The sequence below is a fragment of the Amphiura filiformis genome, chromosome 2 (genome assembly GCF_039555335.1).
Source record: "Amphiura filiformis chromosome 2, Afil_fr2py, whole genome shotgun sequence".
Lineage (NCBI taxonomy): Eukaryota > Metazoa > Echinodermata > Ophiuroidea > Amphilepidida > Amphiuridae > Amphiura > Amphiura filiformis.
The window spans coordinates 44290637-44312661 of NC_092629.1; the positions used below are offsets into that span (position 1 = coordinate 44290637).

General features: G+C 36.4%; 1 long non-coding RNA gene across 1 annotated transcript in view; it reads right to left on the bottom strand.

Annotated features, from left to right (window-relative positions):
• Nucleotides 1-408: 408 nt before the first annotated feature.
• The window catches only part of LOC140136053 (uncharacterized), a 30800-nt gene continuing 9183 nt past the window's right edge, over nt 409-22025 (bottom strand). Inside the window, exon 2 of the long non-coding RNA XR_011856607.1 lies at nt 409-621. This is a non-coding gene — a long non-coding RNA (uncharacterized lncRNA). The remainder of the gene's footprint in view (nt 622-22025) is intronic.

Genomic DNA, 22025 nt, shown 5'->3' on the forward strand with positions numbered 1-22025 from the left:
GCGCTGCCATAACAGCTTGTAGACAGGAAATCTAGAAGTGGCCTTCGACACAGCGGTCGGTCTTCCTGTACATTGGAATGCAACACCAGACTATGCAGCAGAATTGTCTATTTTGTTCAAGTAAATGAACGTAAGTGAACATTTTTGTTGTGAGAACAGTCAGAACAGTCATAAATTCATCAATAAATTTTATGATATTTATCTAAAGAGTTTCTATCCTTTTCAGTATAGTGTTCAATGACATGAGGATTTGGTCACGCTTGCTGCTCTTGCAGGTATGTCGTACCCATGTGTCACGTGCGTATTTATTAATATGTATTTATAAATATAGTCGAAGGTAGCTGCTGACGAGGTAGAAAATAGATTGAGTAGAAATCATAAGAGAATAACACAACATAACTCTTGATGTACGTAAGATAAAATTTATTTCAAGTAATTTGCAAATCAGCTTACAATAAAGCGGGATCAAAATACAATGTTCATACTTTAAATGTACTTTTCGGCTTTCACAAACACTACAGGAAAGGATTATACAGACTTTTAGGTACAAACTGTTGTATGACTAATTGCATTACACCAGTACTACCAAAATAGGGAGTTGATGGCAATATTTCCCTGCACCTCTGGCCCGGGACTATATATTAATGGGGGGTCGATCTTTTGTGCGTAATTATAGAGGACCAGGGGATTCACTCTATCATTAAAAAAATTATTTGAAGAAGTCAAAGAGTCCTAGGAATAAAACTGTAGTGTAATTCACGCCAGATACAATTTCTTTATACGACAAAAATTAATTTTGTAATCGATCAAAAACAAACGTTTTATATCAATTTTAAATTTAGCCTGAATCCGTAAATATGGTACCTCTCGCCCTTTTTTCGGTCAAGGCTATTTTTATCATTATGCAGCGAACCATTGTTGAAGCTATTTCACATACATGTACAAAACATTCTAGAGAAAGAATGAGGACATATAGTGTTGAAATATCTTTTGTTGATTTCGAATGATAATGTCATGAAGTCGTAAATTTTAAGGTCAAATTCCTAAAACCAAAACAAAACATTGCGACGCAGATAATTCCCGACTTACGCAATTTCATGATCACATCAGTGTCTTTATTATTTGTTTGAAACCTTTCCCAAACGTTCGTGCTATTTATGCATAAAACGGCTAATCTATCTTTACAAAACGCGTCTTTTTTTTAGTAAACAAAAGGCTAAAGATGGCATTATGAGATTTATCTTTTATTATTACACTCATCCGCTCAACTGCCACGGTGGCCGAGTGGTAAAGCGCTAGACGCGTAATCGAAGAAGTTTAGAATCGCTGGTTCGAGTCCCAACGAAGCCTGTGGAATCTTTTTTTTCTTCAAAATTCATGATCGCATTCCGAAATGAGTCACTTGTCGGTAAATCATGTATCGTATCCTATAGATGCAGAGGGATCAAAGTTAACACGTTTCCAAAATATGTGCCCACAGTACTATTGTATTGTGGTGAAAAAACATTTGTTTTTGCATTACCGAGTTTAACTTATTAGTATTGTTCGTTTTCTGTCAAAACCCGGTACCAAACATGACTTTTTATCTATAGGGTCCTACTGAAGGAACTTACCGTCTGAAAACTCCGGTAAGTATTATAATGCCACACCGAAACACTATGAGCGTGTTTAGGGTAGCTGTATATGGAAAGATTATACTGAAATATCAATTGATTTCGCAGTACTTATACGCTAATATACGCTAAATACCGGATAATCTGGCTCACTCTCAACACACGCAACGTAATACTGTATGTTATTGCGTAACAAAACAGCTGCCACAGTTTGGAAATTGATCCTCCCGTTCTGGGACACGAGTCCGCGAGTCTTAAGTCGTGTTCACACGGTCGGACATAATTGACTTATTACTGGTAATAATTGACTTATTACTGGTAATAATTGACTTATTACTGGTAATAATTGACTTATTACTGGTAATAATTGACTTATTACTGGTAATAAGTGACTTATTACTGGTAATAAATGACTTATTACTGGTAATAAGTGACTTATTACTGGTAATAAGTGACTTATTACTGGTAATAAGTGACTTATTATACTGGTAATAAGTGACTTATGTCCGACAGTGTGAACAGGACTATAAATTAATGTGTATTGAAATATTTATGCCTTGTACCACTGAATACCCAGGGCTTGATACTTCAGGTGCATTTCATTGACTGCTGTATTGAATCCGTGGACAGGATTAAAAATGAATGAATTTAATGAATGGAGAACTTATTTTTCTAAATTAAAGTGTATCGAAGTAGCTATTTTAATATTTTAATTAAATAAATTATTTAATCTTATTTGATTCAGGAATTAAAATACTAATCAAAACAAGATCTTACGGTAGCGTTTCTTTAGAGACACTCTGCGCTCCGAGCACAGACTATGCTTTCGGCGATTTTCAACATTTACATTTTATTAATATTAAAGGAAGTCTCCGGCAATTACGACATAATTTATGCCTATTATGTTAGAATAATAATTATCAAGCACGGATCACATGGTTTTATTTAAAACAAACTCATATTAACCATAAAAAACCGAATAAAAACAGTCGTCTCTCAACACGCGATATTCAAAATTCCCGCGCCGAAATTGTCTAGTGCAATGACGTCATGGTTATTTGTGCTCAAATGTCCCCAGCCTCCATTGTATTACTGGGACGTCATTGCACTAGACAATTTCGTCGCCCGGGAATTTTCAACACATATATTCAAGTGCAAACCTTGAAATTGGCTTCTTTATAAACAAAAAATTACGGGAGATATTCATCATTTTCTACCCCGGTATCCAAAGATTTATCGTTTGAATATCGAAGCGCGCAAAAATGTTGACTTTCATCGCTTGGAGGGGCGCAGAATCGATGCTAAATTGGTCAATTTGGCGCCCCTAGGGGTGGCTCCGTGGGGATGTTTCCCCCCTCACCCCCGTAGTTACGCCACTGGCTGTATAGAGTAATTAAAGGTTTAATCTGAACTTGATGTCTTGTGATATACAAAGGGTATTCTTTTAGTTACGATTCGTTCGAAGGGACGTTATTCTTGAATTATGGAATTTTGATTTTAACCCCTTTCTTGGGCGCAGAATCGATCTTGGGGCGTTGAATTATTTGGTTCGGCGCCCCTAAGACTTTAACCAGGGCACGTGCCCTCCCGTTTGAGCATGTTATGCGTATGCTCCCAAACAGCCAGCTATTGGACCTATTACAGTCATCTATCTGAATCCAGACTCAATAAGGGAAAAGAAAAAAACAGAAGAAGATGGTTCGAGTGAGTCAAGCAGCTGCTGACCAGGCAAAACTTATTTTATATAGGTCATTGACACGATCGACATACTTATCCCCGGTTCACCACGTCGTTGATAAGATTATGGTATCGTGCGATGGACCCTGTTTTTGTCATTATCATCCTGAAATTTGACGTTCGAAATCGATGCGTTTCCGAAAAATCGTGAAAACCCCGTGGATTTGTGGTTACCACACTATCGAAGTTTCTCACGCCCATATGCAAAGTTTGTGGGTAGGTACAACGAATTTCACATCGATGAAATTGAGGCATGTACGAACATTATGTTAGCGTAGTTTGTAACAGCTTACTGATACTGCTCTATAATTAAATGTTAGCGTTATTTAAACATGCTACGTGCACACTTTATAAAACATAAAAATATTTGACATGAAATATATTCGAAAGAAACATAAGAAGGTTAGTACTACATACTTTTCCTTGTTTTGCTGTTTACTATGATCGGGACCACATGCACAATAAAATTTGCGCGTACCAACATTATTGGCTTGCTAATTGTGCTCATTAATCACATTTACGCTGTAAAGGTTCTCGTTTGTTTACATGAATGCGTAAAGGGTATGATTATTGTGCTAATTAATCACATATGAGCTGCAAATGTTCTATTTCTTGTGCTAATGAATCTCATTTACGCCTGAAAATTGTTCTCCTTACATAAGTTTGAAGACAATCCATATCCTAAACCAATTGAGTTAACCCACCTTTAATTATTCCTTCAAACTACAGGAGATATTCAGAGGTTCAATTTGGGCTATTTGCTAGTGCTTATCGTGTTGAATCGAAGTATCATTTATCAGAAAAGTAAGACGTTAACTGACATTTTTCCTCTCCGACATTACTGGGTCAAATATTACCTGAGGATATACCTTATAAGCGACAGTATTAAGATCAAACTAGATTTTATTTGCAAAATTATGTCAAGATAAAATTACAGATCAATAGATCATGTTTCCGTTAACTTCGCGTCGAGCCTGGTAATGTTGCGTGGGCTCCCCAAGAAGGCTATTATCTCGAACGTTAAAAACATTTTAGAAGAACGTACAAGCTATACTCAGGAAATGCACAATCAGAAACCGAGTTATTTTATAGGCTATATAAGATTTCGTTGCAGTAGGTTGCTTCCGCTTAGTTTGATCTGACAAGTAAATAAAGGCAAGCACGAGTTGTGTCTCAAAGCTTTAAAATCATGTTGAAAAGGAGCTCATTCGGTTTATAGATGTTACCAAAAATATGGGTCAATCAGCAATTATAATTTGTCTAAATGGAGAATTCGGTGAGAGATATGTGTTATTAACATAGGTCATTAGTGACAGATTATTACTAATGAGGGCCATTTAGCCGATGATAAAAAAATCGGGGTCAATGTGGCCAGTCGTACCCGTTGCACATATAATGAAGTACTATCCGCGCTGTTTTTCAATGTCGTACAACAAGGCCAATATCCATACGTGTATTGGGTTGCGATCGCTTTAATTTGGAAGATAATCAGACAATTATTTGACATATCAGCTATTTAAAATACGTACAAAAAACTTCGAAACTTCTGAGAGAAGAAAATTATTTTTAATGGCATTCCTCGCTCCGTGTTTTGTGACTGTTTAAAAAAAATGCCAATCCCTGTCAGACCAATGTCAACTCGACCGAATGTCGAAATGTCTTTTGGTCTTGTCAATGACCACTTATGCTAATTTTGGTTTTAAATATGGGGAGGCAAACAGAGCTAGACCCATATCAACTCGCCTGAATGTCAAAATTGTGACCGTACAGGACGAATGAGCCGTAAATTCCCTAAATTGTATTCTGAGTTACAGTGTAAAATGTGCATGAAGGTCGTATTCATCGGTATCTCTAGCTGGCGCGACATCTATCTCATTTTGATAGTCAAACACCAATCAATAATCCTATTGTTGAAGAGGATAATAAGCTTCTACCTTAGATGGCAATAGAATTTTTAATAACTCTGGTCTTTGTTTTGGCTAAATCCTGTGGTGGGTGGTGGGTTACCAGGCATTGTATTTTGTATAGGTATACATATAAGTTAACAATTAACAATGAGAGAACTTTCTTGAACCTCGTTGACTTGGGGATGATTTGATATGACCGCCAATTATGACTGTTTAATATTTATTGCCAGCAATGTGGAAAAAGAGACACATGTAGAAATGAAAAATGCTACCATTTTGTTGAAGGAGCAAAGCAAAATTCAACAAACCATAAACCATTCTCGATATCGTTTGAAGTCAAATAATATACCATTTTCAAGCTTATGATCTATATTTTCTAAACACGAAATAAAACGAATTTGACCGGGGGAGGAATTTACGGCTCATTCGCCGTGTACGGTCACAAATGTCTTTCATGCCAAGTCAATGAACCTTTATATAATGATAAACTTTGTTTAAAATATATGCGTATACATGAGGAGGTTGCCAAGCAAAGCTGGCCCCATTTTTGACTTTCTTCTTCCATTTCTTCTGAATAAAAATACAACCTTCTTTTTATGCAAATGTTTTATAGAACCATGTCAAGTAGGCTATATAAGATAACAGCTTGGCCTACCGCCCACGGCGGCCTGTGACATTAAGCCCCCAATCTCACGGTAGAACTTATTCTATCAAAGATGGTTAGTATGTTGTGTATGAAAATACATTGAATTTCCCGGGGCTCTTCTCGTTCTCCAATCGTTTACCCAATTCTGATGGAAAGGTTACATTATTATTGATAAGCTTATTCCATACATTTCATTTCTTACTTTAATACACCAATCTCGTTTGCCAGAGTGAGGATCAAACCCATTAAGATTCGCGTAACAACAGCCATCCTGTAGATATTTTGCTAAAGCCGATGATAAAAAGTGCAACTTATGAGGCAGTAATACGTTAAGTTTTGAAATAAAAACAAGAAATACGAAAATCGTTTCTCCAAGGGATGTTTATTGAGAACATAAAAATGATCTATATGCAATTATATCGATCATAATGTTCAAAATTGTGGCATTTATTAACTTTGTTAAAGGTATCTTTCTAAAGGGGCATTTCATGATCCATAGCCTCATCCCACACTTTTCTAAAAAGCAGTTGAGATTTTTATACAATCGGAAACCTCTGGCTACATTATGTATGTATGCAAAACATTTCTTGCTGATTCATTCGCTTAGCAAAATTTCGTCAAATCTGCATTGAGGTTGAAATTGCAGCACATTGGCACATGCAACTATGTATAAAACATAATCCTAACTCGGAAACGTAATATCGGAATCAAATGTAATTATTTGAATGAACCTTTTACCCAAACACATTAGAGGATGCTAGAATCACTAAGCTGTTTGCTTGATATGAATTGAATATGAGTGAAGTTTAAATATTGAATTATATAATGCGAAAGAGGCTTATGCCTTGAAATGGGTACATGTATTGCCCAGAAATGCGCAGGAATATAGATGTTACCGTTTGTAAGTTGTATTCCTGTCATGGCTGCTTACCAGCATTCCTGAGGTGTGTAATTTTGGGGTTCATCAAACTAAAATTCTTGCAATACATTTAAATCATTGTTAGAAGTTAGAACATGTATTTGAGCAGAATCGACAGGCAAACTGATATCAAATATGAGCAATGCGCTATTCCATTTAAAATCCACACTACCCCAGTGGAAGATTTAGCTAAAGTCTTCCACAGAGGGAGTTTGAGTTTCAAATAGAATATGAACATTTGGGTAACTTCCATTTGTGGAAGATATAGGTAAAGGCCATAAAACACTGGGAGTAAGGGTTTCAAAATGATAATCCTGAGCAATTACATTTGAAAAACATACTTTCTCTATGGATGATAAAATCTTCCACAGGGGTAGTGTGAATTTCAACTGTAATAGCCCAATATTATTATCGCTATTAGTGACGAATACGATAATCCCATTAAGTCAGAGTGATTGATTCGTAAAATAAAGAACCAAACAAGAAAGATGAGATAGCCACAATGTATAACAACTCTGATTAAAGTGTTTAGAATAAAATTCATTAACATTTGGGTATTCCAGGGGGTGTTCAAGATGGAGGTCCGTGAATCTCCATGCAAAAAATGATGCCAGTTGACTTAATTGGGTCCACACCTGCTATACACCTAGAATGAGGACCGACACAAGTTTCATTTGTATTTAGCTGAAGGTGATAAGACTTGATTATCACTGGAATTATGAGTCCATTCAAGAGGTTCATCACTCGGTCACATAAGTCAAGGTCTTCATCACTGTTTTCTGAGATTCAGGAAGAGTCTTGATGACAGATCATTTGCCAAATGAAAGTATAATAATAGGCACATATCATACAGTTTTGATAGTAAAATTGAGGCAAACTATCAAGTGAAGAAAGTTAATGGGAGGAATGGGTCTGTTCTCGGAGTGTGTCCCGTGTATTATTCTCAGTTTGACAAGCTGCCATTTACGACAGAGAGGTGAGATAACTAAAACAACCATACCGTAAACGTTCGCCTAATGGCGCTTTTGGATTCTTAGAAATGTGAGAGCGCCATCTTTGTAAAATCTCAACAGCATTAAGGATACGTGTATGTTAAATTGAGCAACCTGGACATAATGCCTCAGAAAAAAATATCGTGACATGACCCAATACTTTAGGTCACTAGGTTAGTTGCTAGAGCAGCAAATGTTTTGGGGTTTCTTCAGGTATTCTTTCTCAAGTGCCATTGGACTTAATTTGTAAATCGATCCATACGTTATACCTAACTCATTTTGGTAAATCTTTTTATAACATTGTAATTTCTTCATATTTCTTTAATATTCTTCAGTTCAAAATTGCACCCTTCTATTGTCTGACCCGTTAGCTCAGTCGGTAGAGGGTGGGCCTTGAATGGTGAATGGTACTTGTTCGAATCTTGATTTCTGCCCCCACTTTTATGTGAAGAAGGGTCAAGAAATGTTTTTGGATTTTTTCCCCATTTTACGAACGAATATTGTGAATTTTTTTTAATTTAATTTTAATTTCCTTATTTTTTTTTAGATAAATAGGCACTGCGAACAAACGGCAACAAAAACAGCTGACAAAATTTGCTCCACTTGCTACCTATCAATGCGTGATATATTCCACTACATTTAACAGTTAAATGACCTTTGAAAATTAGAACGGCCTCAATGTTTCAATGTGGAACTACATTACTTTATTCATTTATGCATTATAAATGATCAGCTATTTTTTCTTTTCTTAAAAGGATCGAACCCAAGTAGATCAGACCATTGATCATATAACTATCAGACCACGAAGTAGTTACGTAACTCCGTGATGGTATCGGAACCAAGCACTGTTTGTATGGCGACTTCATTACGATCACGCTATTTTGGTATGCCTTTTTGTGTACTGATTGTTTCGATCGTGGTTCATTACTTAAGCGCGTGATCCCGTTGACATAGTAACATTACGTAACTTCGATACCGGGCTTCGATACTGAATAGTTGTTGAGTGCACATAATATGGAAAGCCATTGGGGTATTGTGTGCATTCCAAAGCGCCTTATAACATGTTCTCATTGTGTTGTGGAATCCTAGCCAGTATTCAATGAGCGTGTTTATAGTGAGCCAGATTATGCGGTATTTAGCTGGACTGCCACGCAGTCTATATTTGTTTATGTTTTACTAACCATTGCAAATCTAGACTACGTGGTAGTTTAGCTAAATAACGGAAAGATTGTCTCACTATAAACACGTTCTATGATAGCTATAGAGGCATTGCGTTCATCGATTGGCTCCAAACAAAGGATTTGAACCGGTTTCTTCCCCGTAATCATGGCGCAGTGCAGTCTATTCAATCAAATGTTGTCATTAACCTATTTGATCGTAGTGCATTTTGTTATGTGTGTGAGACGAACTGTCGCGGTAGATGCAATCATGCTTTGGTTGAATGCATTTAAGTAGTCCGCCATATTTACGGGATGATACGTCATATGCACAGCCTCTATTCAGTTGGTCGTTGTATGATTTTGTTCGTTCACTCATTCAAATTTTATTTATATCATTTGAAGACTGAGCCTATTATGATACATCCTCCGTGGAACAGTTTCAAACAAATATAGCTAGGGATTATTGGGGCAGAGGTTATCTTTTGAATCATCTTAGAGGGTTATCATTTTTTTCGGAAGGGGGGGGGTCCCAAATTTACAAAATGTCTGCGTCAATAAAATTGCGCACCCCCTATTTCGGCAACAAAAATTTTATGATCCCAAACCCCAAAATTGTATTGAAATCAGTCTTTTTGAATAAAATAACACACTTTCTGTGGTCATCGTGTGACTCCCTACATTTTGGTCATAAAACATTTTATGCCCCCCTCCTATTACTCTTTCCAGACTTTATGACCCCTGTTATTTGGGACCCCCCCTTTCGAATAAAATGATATACCTCTTATGACCACTGATGCATAGGCAAGGACACTCGTGCGAATTGAAAGACTTGTCGCACGCGACAGTTCGTCTCACACACATAACAAATGCCTATACAATCAAATAGGTTCATTACAACATTTGATTGAATGGATTGAGTTACTCTAAAATGAAACGATAAAAACAAAGAATCATGGAAAAAGACACATACAAGATAAAATTATAAAATTATATAAACAATGTTAAAGATAAAATAAAGAATAAAATTTCCTCAAATCAGAACAAAAACACATTAACAGACATTATAATCTGTCAGAAAATACTGACAGAGATTCGAACCATCAATCTTCTCCACAAGTTCTCTTTATCCTCGCACTATAGTCTAATGCTCTGCTCACTGGGCCACAACGTATCAGGTGAATGATTACCGCATTATCATGAACAAGTTTGTTCATAATTATATGTGTCGATAGGTTTCACCCTTTAACTTCACGTACCCTTAATGATCAGTGATAATAGTCGGCTTTTACAGGGATGGCGCTCTCTCATTTCCATGAACTCCAAAGCGCCATTAGGCGAACGTTTACGGTATTGTGGTCTAGGCATGGCCCCAAGTTAGTGAAATATATTTTAGAATTTTAAATCCTACCTTCACAATATCAGGTTTGATGTTGATCAGTGCTGGTGAGCCTGTACTGAAGAATGGCCCATGGAGCAATCGGAAGACTTCCATAATTCCATTTAGATGACATAGAGTGTTTCAAGACAAATTGTGATGGGTGCATTAATGTATGCAATGACCATGTTCAAAAGTGAGATAGAAATAATTTGGCTAATACTCTTTCAAGTACCTTGTTCTACGAACTTATTGACCGCCAAAAAAATTGATACAAAACACGATATGTCAACAAAGTCATACACTTATTCTTGCAGCACGTAGAACATAAAACATACATATCCGATTTCCTTGTAAAGTGATGAAAGGATTTATATATAGGTTAAGAACAGCTTAATAAGGATAACACTTTATTTAATGCATTGTCTTTATTGTGATCCGTTTAGATACTACGAACTATTACAGGAATAAAATAAATCTAAAGGATTCGAGTAAATCCAACCCGGCGGCAAATGATGGCTGCGACCTATTTAACAAGATCCGAAGACACATAGTTGAGGAAAATGGCCGCATGGCCGCAAAGTTGTGCACAAGTGTATTTTTGGACTTTGGTTACTTTAATCAAAAACCATGGGAATGTAAATTCAGAATCCGCCGGGTGACAAGAAGGCAAAAATACATACACAGGGGGATACAATTTTTTAATACTTTAATCAAGTTGCGAGATGTTACAAGTATTTTGTTTAGTTCCAACGAGTAAAACAGTCAATGGTACTAAATCTCTAGAATGACTAATTGATGAGGTAGGTCCTATACACTAAAATAATATGTCAATGTGTAAAAGAAAAATAGTGCTGGAATAAAATATTCAAAATGCTCCAATTGCAATGATAATTAATTAAAATAGTGTCAAATTATCCTTCTTGACAAAAGCAACCAAAATGTATAGTTTGTTACATCTACGGACTATGATTATAGCTATGTATACATATGGGACCATCCTGTTTCATTACTCTTTCTCTCACATCTACGAACGGGAGTGTAGAAGGCCCTGGTTGAAAGTGTTACTATGCATCTGTCTCCAACTAAAAACGTTTACAAGTATTTTATTTAGTTCCAACGAGTAAAACAGTCAATGGTACTAAATCTCTAGAATGACTAATTAATGAGGTAGGTCCTATACACTAAAATAATATGTCAATGTGTAAAAGAAAAATAGTGCTGGAATAAAATATTCAAAATGCTCCAATTGCAATTATAATTAATTAAAATAGTGTCAAATTATCCTTCTTGACAAAAGCAACAAAAATGTATAGTCTACGGACTATGATTATAGCTATAGCTACTTATGGGACCATCCTGTTTCATTTACCTTCCTCTCACATCTACGAACGGGAGTGTAGAAGACCCTCGTTGAAAGTGTTACTATGCATCTGTCTCCAGGCTAAAAACGTCAAAATACAATTTAACTTGGCTTTTCATACTTTGCATGCTAGTGTGGTTTATTGCACCTTTATCGGATATATTCAAGATTCTATCATTTACTTTTTGTTACTAGTACGTACTTGCATTTATATAGGTAGATAATTGTGTCTGTTTGCGTAAAAATGCAGTGTTCTGCATGCTGGTGACTAACAAATCAAATATACTGCCTCCTGACTTTTGGAAGTTCGAACTGCCTATAATCAAAGTTCGAATTCCTTATAATCAACGACATAATTAAAAAGATTACTTTGTATCTGACGTCATCTGTCAATCAAACTCCCCACGACCCTTGATTGGTTAATAGCACGTAATCGCAGAAAACGGCGAAAATTACGGTTCCATTACAAGGCAAAAAAACAACTTTTCTAGGCATTGTTGACATGATGCCTTAAGGAAAGAAAGTTTCTTATTACTAAGACCTACGTTTCGAGACGGTTTACATATTTGAATTAATCATGAGGCACGATGGTTTACCGACGCGTTCAGAAACTATGATCATCACGATATTTGTAAACAAACCGCGCCCGTGTTTGATTGACAAATGACGTCACACAAACTAGTCTTTTAATTCTGTCTTTGCTTATAGCAGTTTAAATAAATTGACAACCAACCACGATTAAGTAAATGATATGAAACAAATCAGCAATCATTCTTAACACCTTGCTTTAGAGTGCAAGCTCGATAATCTTGGAACCTGAGCAATACTTGCCCCTCACAATCCCTACATATCAAGTTTCATGAAAATCTGCCATTGCTTTGTAGTAAACGTTTCAAACGTAATTTTCACGTACTTGGAAGTACGTGGAAGTGAAACACGGACTTTAAACAAAGGATTTGAAAGGAAACGTCATACGAGTGTCATTCAAAAAGTTCTACTCCGTCGTCACATCTCTGTTATCTTACGTGCCAGTATATTGAAATTACAAAATGAGGCTACAAAATGAAAGTTATTTGATGAAAATGTGAATTTTGGTTGTTTAGATATGTTGGTTAAAGCAATATGGTTTACCGACGCGTTCAGAAACTCTATCATCACGACATTCTTAAACAAACTGCGCCCGTGTTTGATTGACAGATGACGTCACAAAACTAGTCTTTTGATTCTGTCTTTGCTTATAGCAGTTTAAAAAACTACACGTGCTTGACAACTAACCACGATTAAGTAGATGATATGAAACAAATCAGCAATCATTCTTAACACCTCGCCGAATGGTAGATCAAGGTAGATTATAGATTGGGCTTTCCTGACGAATAATGCTCTGAGCACAATTATAGTGCTCCGCAATTGTGTAGGATAAAGTGCAAGTCATTTGATATTTTGCTTTAGAGTGCAAGCTCGATAATCTTTGAACCTGAGTAATACACAATCCCTACATATCAAGTTTCATGAAAATCTGCCATTGCTTTGTAGCAAACGTTTCAAACGTAATTTTCACGTACTTGGAAGTACGTGGAAGTTAAACACGGACTTTAAACAAAGGATTTGAAAGTTATTTGATGAAAATGTGAATTTTGGTTGTTATAAGATATGTTGGTTAAAGCGAATACAGATATGGTACGTCGGAAACGGTTACAAACTGCATTCAAAAGTTAAGTAAGTAACGAACGGAATGACAGTGCGCAGATTTTCGAAGTTTTATTTTTAATAATAATCACCCACTTTTAACCGTATTTATATTGCCTATAGCAAACCCGATTAGATGCATTTCAGCTATTTCCCCAGACTGGGTGTATTTCCCTGACTCAGGGGCGGATTTACCTTTTTGGGGGCCTGGGCCAGGCCAAAATTTGGAGGCCCCAAATGCACCGTGAGGAAGGCATGTGCTTCAAGTGGTCAAGTTTTTAGATTTTACTAGGACATTTCAATTTTAGACTATTTTAGCTCGAATTGAAGCAGGATTTTGCTATATAATAGACTAGTGCGCGTGAAGCGCCCAAATAATTGCAATTTTTGTAGGTTATTTTGGCCCAAAACATGGTGTTTTTTGGCTGAAATGGTGGCCCTGGGCCCAGGCCCATCTGGCCCTATGGTAAATCCGGCCCTGCAATGACTAACTAACTAAAATAGAAGTCCGTGCCATTTTTCCCAAGACTATACGTTCATTCCCCTGACTGACTGACAAAGTGGGGAAAGTACCTCCCTCCCCTTTACGCACGCTACTGAGTGGTAGAGGGACATGGCGAATTATTCAGCTGCTGTAGCTGCAGCTTTTGCTTGGGGCAAATATGGAACAGTTTGTATAAACTATTTAACACAATAAATGAGTCAAGGTAGCATCTTATTTGTAGTTATTAATTTACTCTGTCTGCTACGGTTGTTTACTTTATTTTTGTTCTTTAAAGACATCATCAAACTATCCCTTAAGGCTATCACTCAAAAGATAATGCTTAGCTGCACTTAAAGGATTCCAATACATGATAAACATCTGTTTTCCCGATTTACTGCTCCTTTGTCATATTAACTGGATTAGTAATGTTGACCATCTTTTATCTGTCCACAGGGCATGTAAACCAGATTTATATAGATGTAGATCAACAATAATGGCACATCTGTTACATTGACTCTAGAACTTAAGTTAATTCGTAAGTTAATAACTTGTTGAAATAATTCATAATGTGTCATATTATATTTTCCTGTTTCGGTAATGTTTTCCTATACCAAGGGAGAAACTTTTTAATATATTTTGGCGTATGATCCTGTAGATTGGGCATTACACTCCGTATCTTGCTTTCTAATTCAGAATTCAGTATTCAGAATGGCGTATTTTCGTTTTTCCAACACACAAGAACCGCGAACCGAAGTTTGAAGACTTCGCACAATTATGGTAACTTTTGGCCACTCCTGGCTAACATAAGTTTCACAGAGTCTCCTGTTATAACTATAATCTATACTGCCCTTTGTTTAATTATTCTCCAGCCCGTATATATAATTTGTTACAATTCTAGAATCACCCACTAATTATAGCATATGACAGCATATATGATTACATAATTTCTAGAAATAGCTCATTACCACAACACAAGCCAATCAGAATCATTAACCCTAACACTGACCCATGCTTTTTGGTATCGGAAGTCAGAGTAGATCCGAATTTTTCAAGAAGAAGAAGAATTTTTGACTTGGCACCCCCAGGATTCGAACCTTTGACCCCTCGCATGCCAAGCGAACGATCGCGGACCGGTAGCTGCTCGGGTTATTGCTGCCCGGCCAGCAATTCCGTGAGCATATCACACTTCGGGTGATTGCGTCATCGCAGACCCTGGGATGCATGCATGTTATGAATTTTTCATCGTGGTATTTTGTGGTTTTTACTGGTGTTAGGGTTAATCTGTACACATGGTAACTGTAATAGCGCCACTACTTTAATTTTCCAGAAAATTCTTCATAACCAAATATAAACTCCCTGTTCACTTTAATCATTAGCATTTTACATTGAATTTCTAGAATATTCCATGAACAAACAAATAGAAATATATATAACAAGTAAAAATTAATGTCTAATGACAAAATACATAACTTTTAATGAATATTATGGAATATTTTGGGGCACATCTACTAAGTATCCACGGGGCATGTAAACTAGATATACATGAGGATCAGCAATAAAAGCACATCGTACGATTTTCCTCATCTGTTACATTGACTATAGAGAGCTAGTAACCTAAAATAGTAAGTTCCAATTTAAATTTACTTCTTGACATAATTCATAGTATATGCATATTATGTTTTCTTAATACTGGTTGTACCAAAAGAGACACTATTTGAGTCAAAAACACGATGCTATAATTTTGCTTTTTAGATTGGGTTGATTTATGCATTACACTCCGTATCTTGTTTTATAATCACCTCATCTGTTTTCTAGATTTGCTGCTCTTTTGTCATATTCGCTGGATTAGCAATATTGACCATCTTGATACATCCACAGGGCACGTACAAAAGATATTAATCAACAAAATTAGCACTTTGTACGATAGACTTCATCTGTTACGTTGATTCTAGAGGTACTTACATATAAAAAGAAAAGCGCAGTGATTTATAGTGCGCTATGCACAGGCACAACGCCTAGACGTTAATCCACAAGCCTCAGCACACTTTACAAGTTGTCGCTGACCACTACGGCCCCACATCATTCCATAAACCATTTAACAACAAATCAGGGGCTTTGCTGCTACAAGAGCGCATACCCTAGATATTCCACAAATAACCATCGCATCCAGAATCAGCTCCGCGAGTTTCGTACGGGTTACAACGAGACAATTAGCAGTAAGTTCCTTGTGCATGGGAATTTCAAGCTAACTCAATTTTTCCACAAGAGCATACTAGGCACCACCAGGGTTCGAACCCGCAACCTCTCGCACTATAGTCGAACGCCTTAACGATCGTACTTGACTGCTAAAGTTGTTACACAATTTACTTGTTGAAATAATTCACAATGTAAGTATATTATATTGTCCTATACTGGTAGTGCACATCTATTTGACCCCGCAAACAAAACCTCATTTGCTCCCATCTCGCTTAGTCAGTGTTGCCGATACCCAACAAGCAGTGAAAGAGCTCTAAGGTGTGGCGAATCAACAATTGACCTCCCAGTCCGAGCCAAATGTCCTACGTCAGCTACGTTTAGCCAATGGAGAGACGCTTCATTGATAACCCATCCAATTGCTTATTGATGTATGTTGCTCAATCAATTTGTAAAGAAAATATACTTTCAAATAGTATCCAAAACTGGGATCTAAACTTAAATATTCATATGAAGAGCTAGAGTCTATGAAGCCGTGGCCAATGATTTCTATACATATTGTTCTGGATCGATGAAGATAGCTAGATGTTGTGAATATAACGGACACTCTACATGCTCTATGCTCTTGCAAGCCTGTACATTAATACGGGAATAGTATTGGATAGGCCTATAAAGAGAAAGATAAAACATAAAAAGTATTTGACATGAAATATATTCAACTGAAAAATGAAGTTTAGTACTCCAAACTTTCGCTTGTTTTGCTGTTTACTATGATCGGGACCACAATGAAATTCTCGCGTACCAACATATTGGCTTGCTAATTGTGCTAATTAATCACATTTACGCTGTAAAGGTTCTCGTTCGATTTATACATGAATGCATAAAGGGTTTGATAATTGTGCTAATTAATCACATATAAGCTGCAAATGTTCTATTTCTTTCACATGGATGCATATAAAGAGGACGATAATTGTGCTAATGAATCTCATTTACGCTGAAAAGTGTTCTCCTTACATAAGTTTGAAGACAATCCATATCCCAAACCACTAGAGTTCACCCACCTTTAATTGTTCCTGCTAACTACAGGAGATATTCAGTGGTTCAATTTGTGTCATATGCTACATGCTTATTGTGTTGAATCCAAGTATCATTTATCAGAAAAGTGAGACGTTAACTGACATTTTTCCTCTCCGACATTACTGGGTCAAATATTACCTGAGGATATACCTTGTAAGCGACAGCATTAAGATCAAACTAGATTTTATTTGCAAAATTATGTCAAGATAAAATTGCAGATCAATAGATCATGTTTCCGCTAACTTCGCGTCGAGCCTGGTAATGTCACGTGGGCTTCCTGAGAAGGCTATTATCTCGAACGTTAAAAACATTTTAGAAGAACGTACAAGCTATACCCAGGAAATGCACAATCAGAAACCGAGTTATTTTATATATAAGATTTCGTTGCAGTAGGTTGCCTCCGCTAAGATTGATCTGACAAGAAAAAGTTTACACAGGGAAAAATAGACTTGTAAAGGCAAGCACGAGTTGTGCCTCAAAGCTTTAAAATCATGGTGAACAGGAACTCGTTCGGTTTATAGATGTTACAAAAAATAGGGATCGATCAACAGTAATAATTTTTCTAAATGGAGAATTCGGTGAGAGGTTTGTGTTGTTAACACAGGTCATTCAGTGACAGATTATTACAAATGAGGGCCATTTAGCCGGGGATAAAAAAATCGGGGTCAAAGTGGCCGGTCGTACTCGTCACACATATGTGATGCGATCAAGCAAAATTTTGAGATTTAGCTAAACAAAGGAAATATTTTCTTTTGTTTCCTCTTGTTTTGAAAACTCCTTAATTGCTCATATCTTTGGAACTGGCTGTTCAATTTCAATGAGGTTTTCTGCAAAATTCAGCTTTACAAATGCTCGTTACTAGCCTATAAGAAACTGAAAATATGATATTTCCGAGTTCCGACTGATTTTGCTAATCGCATCACATACAATGAAGTAGTCCCTGGTCCACACCCAGGCTCCACTACTCCGAGTCCGCGTCACTGGCGAATTGTGACCAGCCCATTAGATGAACACTTTAAAATCATTCAAAGACGTTGTATAATAGTTCGAGCTAATATGCATTGGGCTATTGCATTTAAAATCCACACTACCCCTGTTAAAGATTTAGATAAAGTCTGCTACAGAGGGAGTATCAATGTTGAATAGAATAGGCCATTGGGTACCTTCCAATTGTAATACTCACTCCAGTTGTGGAAGATACCGCTAAAGCCATAATACAGGGGGAGTATGGGTTTCAAAATGATTACCTCTGACCAATTACATTTGAAAAACATACTCCCCCGGTGGAAGATATTTCCAAAATCTTCTCCTGTGGAAGATAGTGCAGTGTGGATTTCAACTGGGATTGCCCATTACTCAAGTACAAGGTGCTAGTCTGACAGCACAAAATACCCTGGTTTGGTAAAGATTTTATATTCGTTAGTCCGAAAGAGAGATTCGCTAGTTCGCAAATGGAAAACTTCGCAATAGTCCGACACTGCCCCAGTCCAAAATTCAAATCTGGAATGTTAACACTATGCTAATCCGCGCTGTTTTTCAAAGTCGTACAGCAAGGCCAATACCCATACGTGTATTGGGTTGCGATCGCTTTAATTGCCAATCCCTGTCCGACCTATGTCAACTCGACCGAATGTCGAAATGTCTTTTGGTCTTGTCAATGACCACTAATGCTAATTTCGGTTTTAAATATGGGGAGGAAACAGAGCTAGACCCATATCAACTCGCCTGAATGTTAAAATGTCTTTTATGCCAAGTCAATGAACCTTTATATTTAATATGATAAACTTTGTTATAAATATAAATGGTAAATTCCAGCCAAAGCGGGACAAAATTCTCTCTGGGGGCCATTTTAAAAATGTTTTCCTTTTTAATTCTAGACTTATCAAATGAGACGATCATATCTAGTGAATCATCAGGTGGAAGTGCCATCGGATTGAAAAATAACTTTTCTTGCTAGACCAAATAAAGTGTTAAATGCATGTTACCCACGAATTCAAGCCTTTTTCACCTGTTGTACGCCATAAAATTTCACTTTCTTTAATATCTTTCAATATTTTATGTGTGACTCATATACACTAGAAATCGGTGAAGACTTTGAACGTAAAATAGAATTTTATTACATATATCTACAGAGAAATATTTTGGTTATTACAAATTTTAAGAAAGAACCAGGTGTACAGTTAAGATTGTGTCAATTCTTCGAACTCTTTCCAAAGTGGCGGTCATTTAACATTACTGTATTATTTCGAAAGATTAGAATAAATGCTTAATAGAAAGATAAAGTTAGAATTTTTATCTCGTCGCAGGATGAGGATCTCGGATGGATTCGTGGGGTAATAGCGTCTGAAAAATAGCAAAAAAATTACTTTTCCGTATGTCAATAATTCAAGCTGCAATGGCACTAAAATGAATTTTAATCAAAATACAAACTACATGGAATATTTAGAATTGATCATTATGGCATTTTGGGTATAAAAATTTTGAGAATAATGAAGTTGCCAAATTCAAATAGACAGAGCAAACAGTTTTATATTATTATTTTAAGTAAAATCATTCCATATTTTCATGCAGCAATATTCTATTAAATCGTGTTTGACAGTTCCTATGAACTAAAACACTATCAATACATTGTTAACTATAATTTAAGTAGGGATTCGTGGGTAACCAAAATGTTCGTGGGTAACACATATTTGAAGGTATGTATTGGTAAGCGGCAACATAGAAAATATTACAGAAGGTTGGAAACCATCATGCGGTTATTCTCCATTGTGTTTCAATGATTCCCGTTTCTCTAACCAATTGCATTTACCCAAAAATGGTAATTTAGGATAATCAATCAAAACTTCATGATACAGCTTCAGTATACCTTCAAGAGGACGCTATTAAACAGGACTGTTTTGGAACCTATTTCGCATGTTTTCAAAATGTTAAGATGCATAAGAAACATATAATTTACGAGTAAATCCTTGGATTCGTGGGTAACGCCGAATTCGTGGGTAAAGCTATAAGTACTATAGTACCGTTTGGGGTTTGCGTTTCTTAGGTGCATAAACTGTAAATACTGTAAAAATTATAGCATACCCATGGCTTGAATATGTGCTGATTTAAACTTAAAATAAACAATCTCCTTGTTTTTCAAGGTTAGCATCTATTCGGGATTCGTGGGTATCAAAAGTTTAAACCGTCGTAGATTATTTTTTAAAGCGGTGAACGCATTTTTACGATTTACAATTTTAAGCGCTTGTCAAACTAAATTCAGTGTCCAAAGTCATTAAATGTTAATTTAAGTTATGGCAATTATATTTGCTGGACTCGTGGGTAACAGTTGATACGTGGGTAACGTCAAATTTGATTTTATGGAATTTTATGGGTAAAATGTATTTGCCTAAAATAATTACTTGGACCTCAGAATTATTGAACGAAACTTCGTTTCATGATATAGTCATTTATGGCATATTCACTTAACATTTTTCAGAACGATTATTTTATTTTTGATACGCGGGTAACAAAATTATTAGCCAAATTGACATAATGGCCTCTAGAGTCCACAAACTTTGGTGGAATTCAATCGTTTTACATATGATGAGAGATCATGCAAACGTCTTTCTAACGGTAATAATTTCATTTTGATTGAAGGACATTCAATGACATATATGGTGCTTTATCTTTGAATTCGTGGGTAACGCCAATTCATTTAAGCCATCATAACTTGTCCCCTGGTATGACTTGCTAGTAAATGCCTATATGCTCAAAGAGAGCACATTGGACGTGACATGATATGCTCCATCAATAAAGTGATTTCCTTTATTAATTACATTTTAAGTGGAAAGTTAACATAGAGAGAATTTTGTCCCGCTTTCGCTGGAATTGACCATATATACACGAGGAGGTTGCCAAGCACAGCTTCCACACTTTCTTCTTCCATTTCTTCTGAATCGAAATACAACCTTCTTTTTATGCAAATGCTTTATAGAACAATGTCAAGTAGGCTATATAAGATAGCAGCTTGGCCTACCGCCCACAGCCGCCTGTGACATTAAGCCCCCAATCTCACGGCAGAACTTATTCTATCAAAGATGGTTAGTATGTTGTGTATGAAAATACATTGGATTTCCCGGGGCTCTTCTCGTTCTCCAATCGTTTACCCAATTCTGACGGAAAAGTTACATTATTATTGATAAGCTTATTCCATACATTTCATTCCTTACTTTAATACACCAATCTCGTTTGCCAGAGTGAGGATCAAACCCATTAAGATTCGTGTAACAACAGCCATCCTGTAGATATTTTGCTAAAGCCGATGATAAAAAGTGCAACTTATGAGGCAGTAATACGTTAAGTTTTGAAATAAAAACAAGAAATACGAAAATCGTTGCTCCAAGGGATATTTATTGAGAACATAAAAATGATCTATATGCAATTATATCGATCATAATGTTCAAAATTGTGGCATTTATTAACTTTGTTAAAGGTATCTTTCTAAAGGGGCATTTCATGATCCATAGCCTCATCCCCCACTTTTCTAAAAAACAGTTGAGATTTTTATACAATCGGAAACCTCTGGCATTTCTTGCCGATTCATTCGCTTAGCAAAATTTCGTCAAATCTGTATTGAGGTTAAAATTGCAGCTCATTGGCCCATGGAACTATGTATAAAACATAATCCTAACACACTAAATAAATTCATCAGGTTTGTTGATAAACATTATAGAATCTTCCGGAAACACGGTATAGCTACGGCTATGAAACCAAACACCACCCTCCGCAAAATGCTTGTCCATCCTAAAGATAAGATCGATCCTCTCAGCACCACCAGTAAACATTCCTATGTCGGTGAAACGGGTCGCAAATTTGAAACACGACTTAATGAACA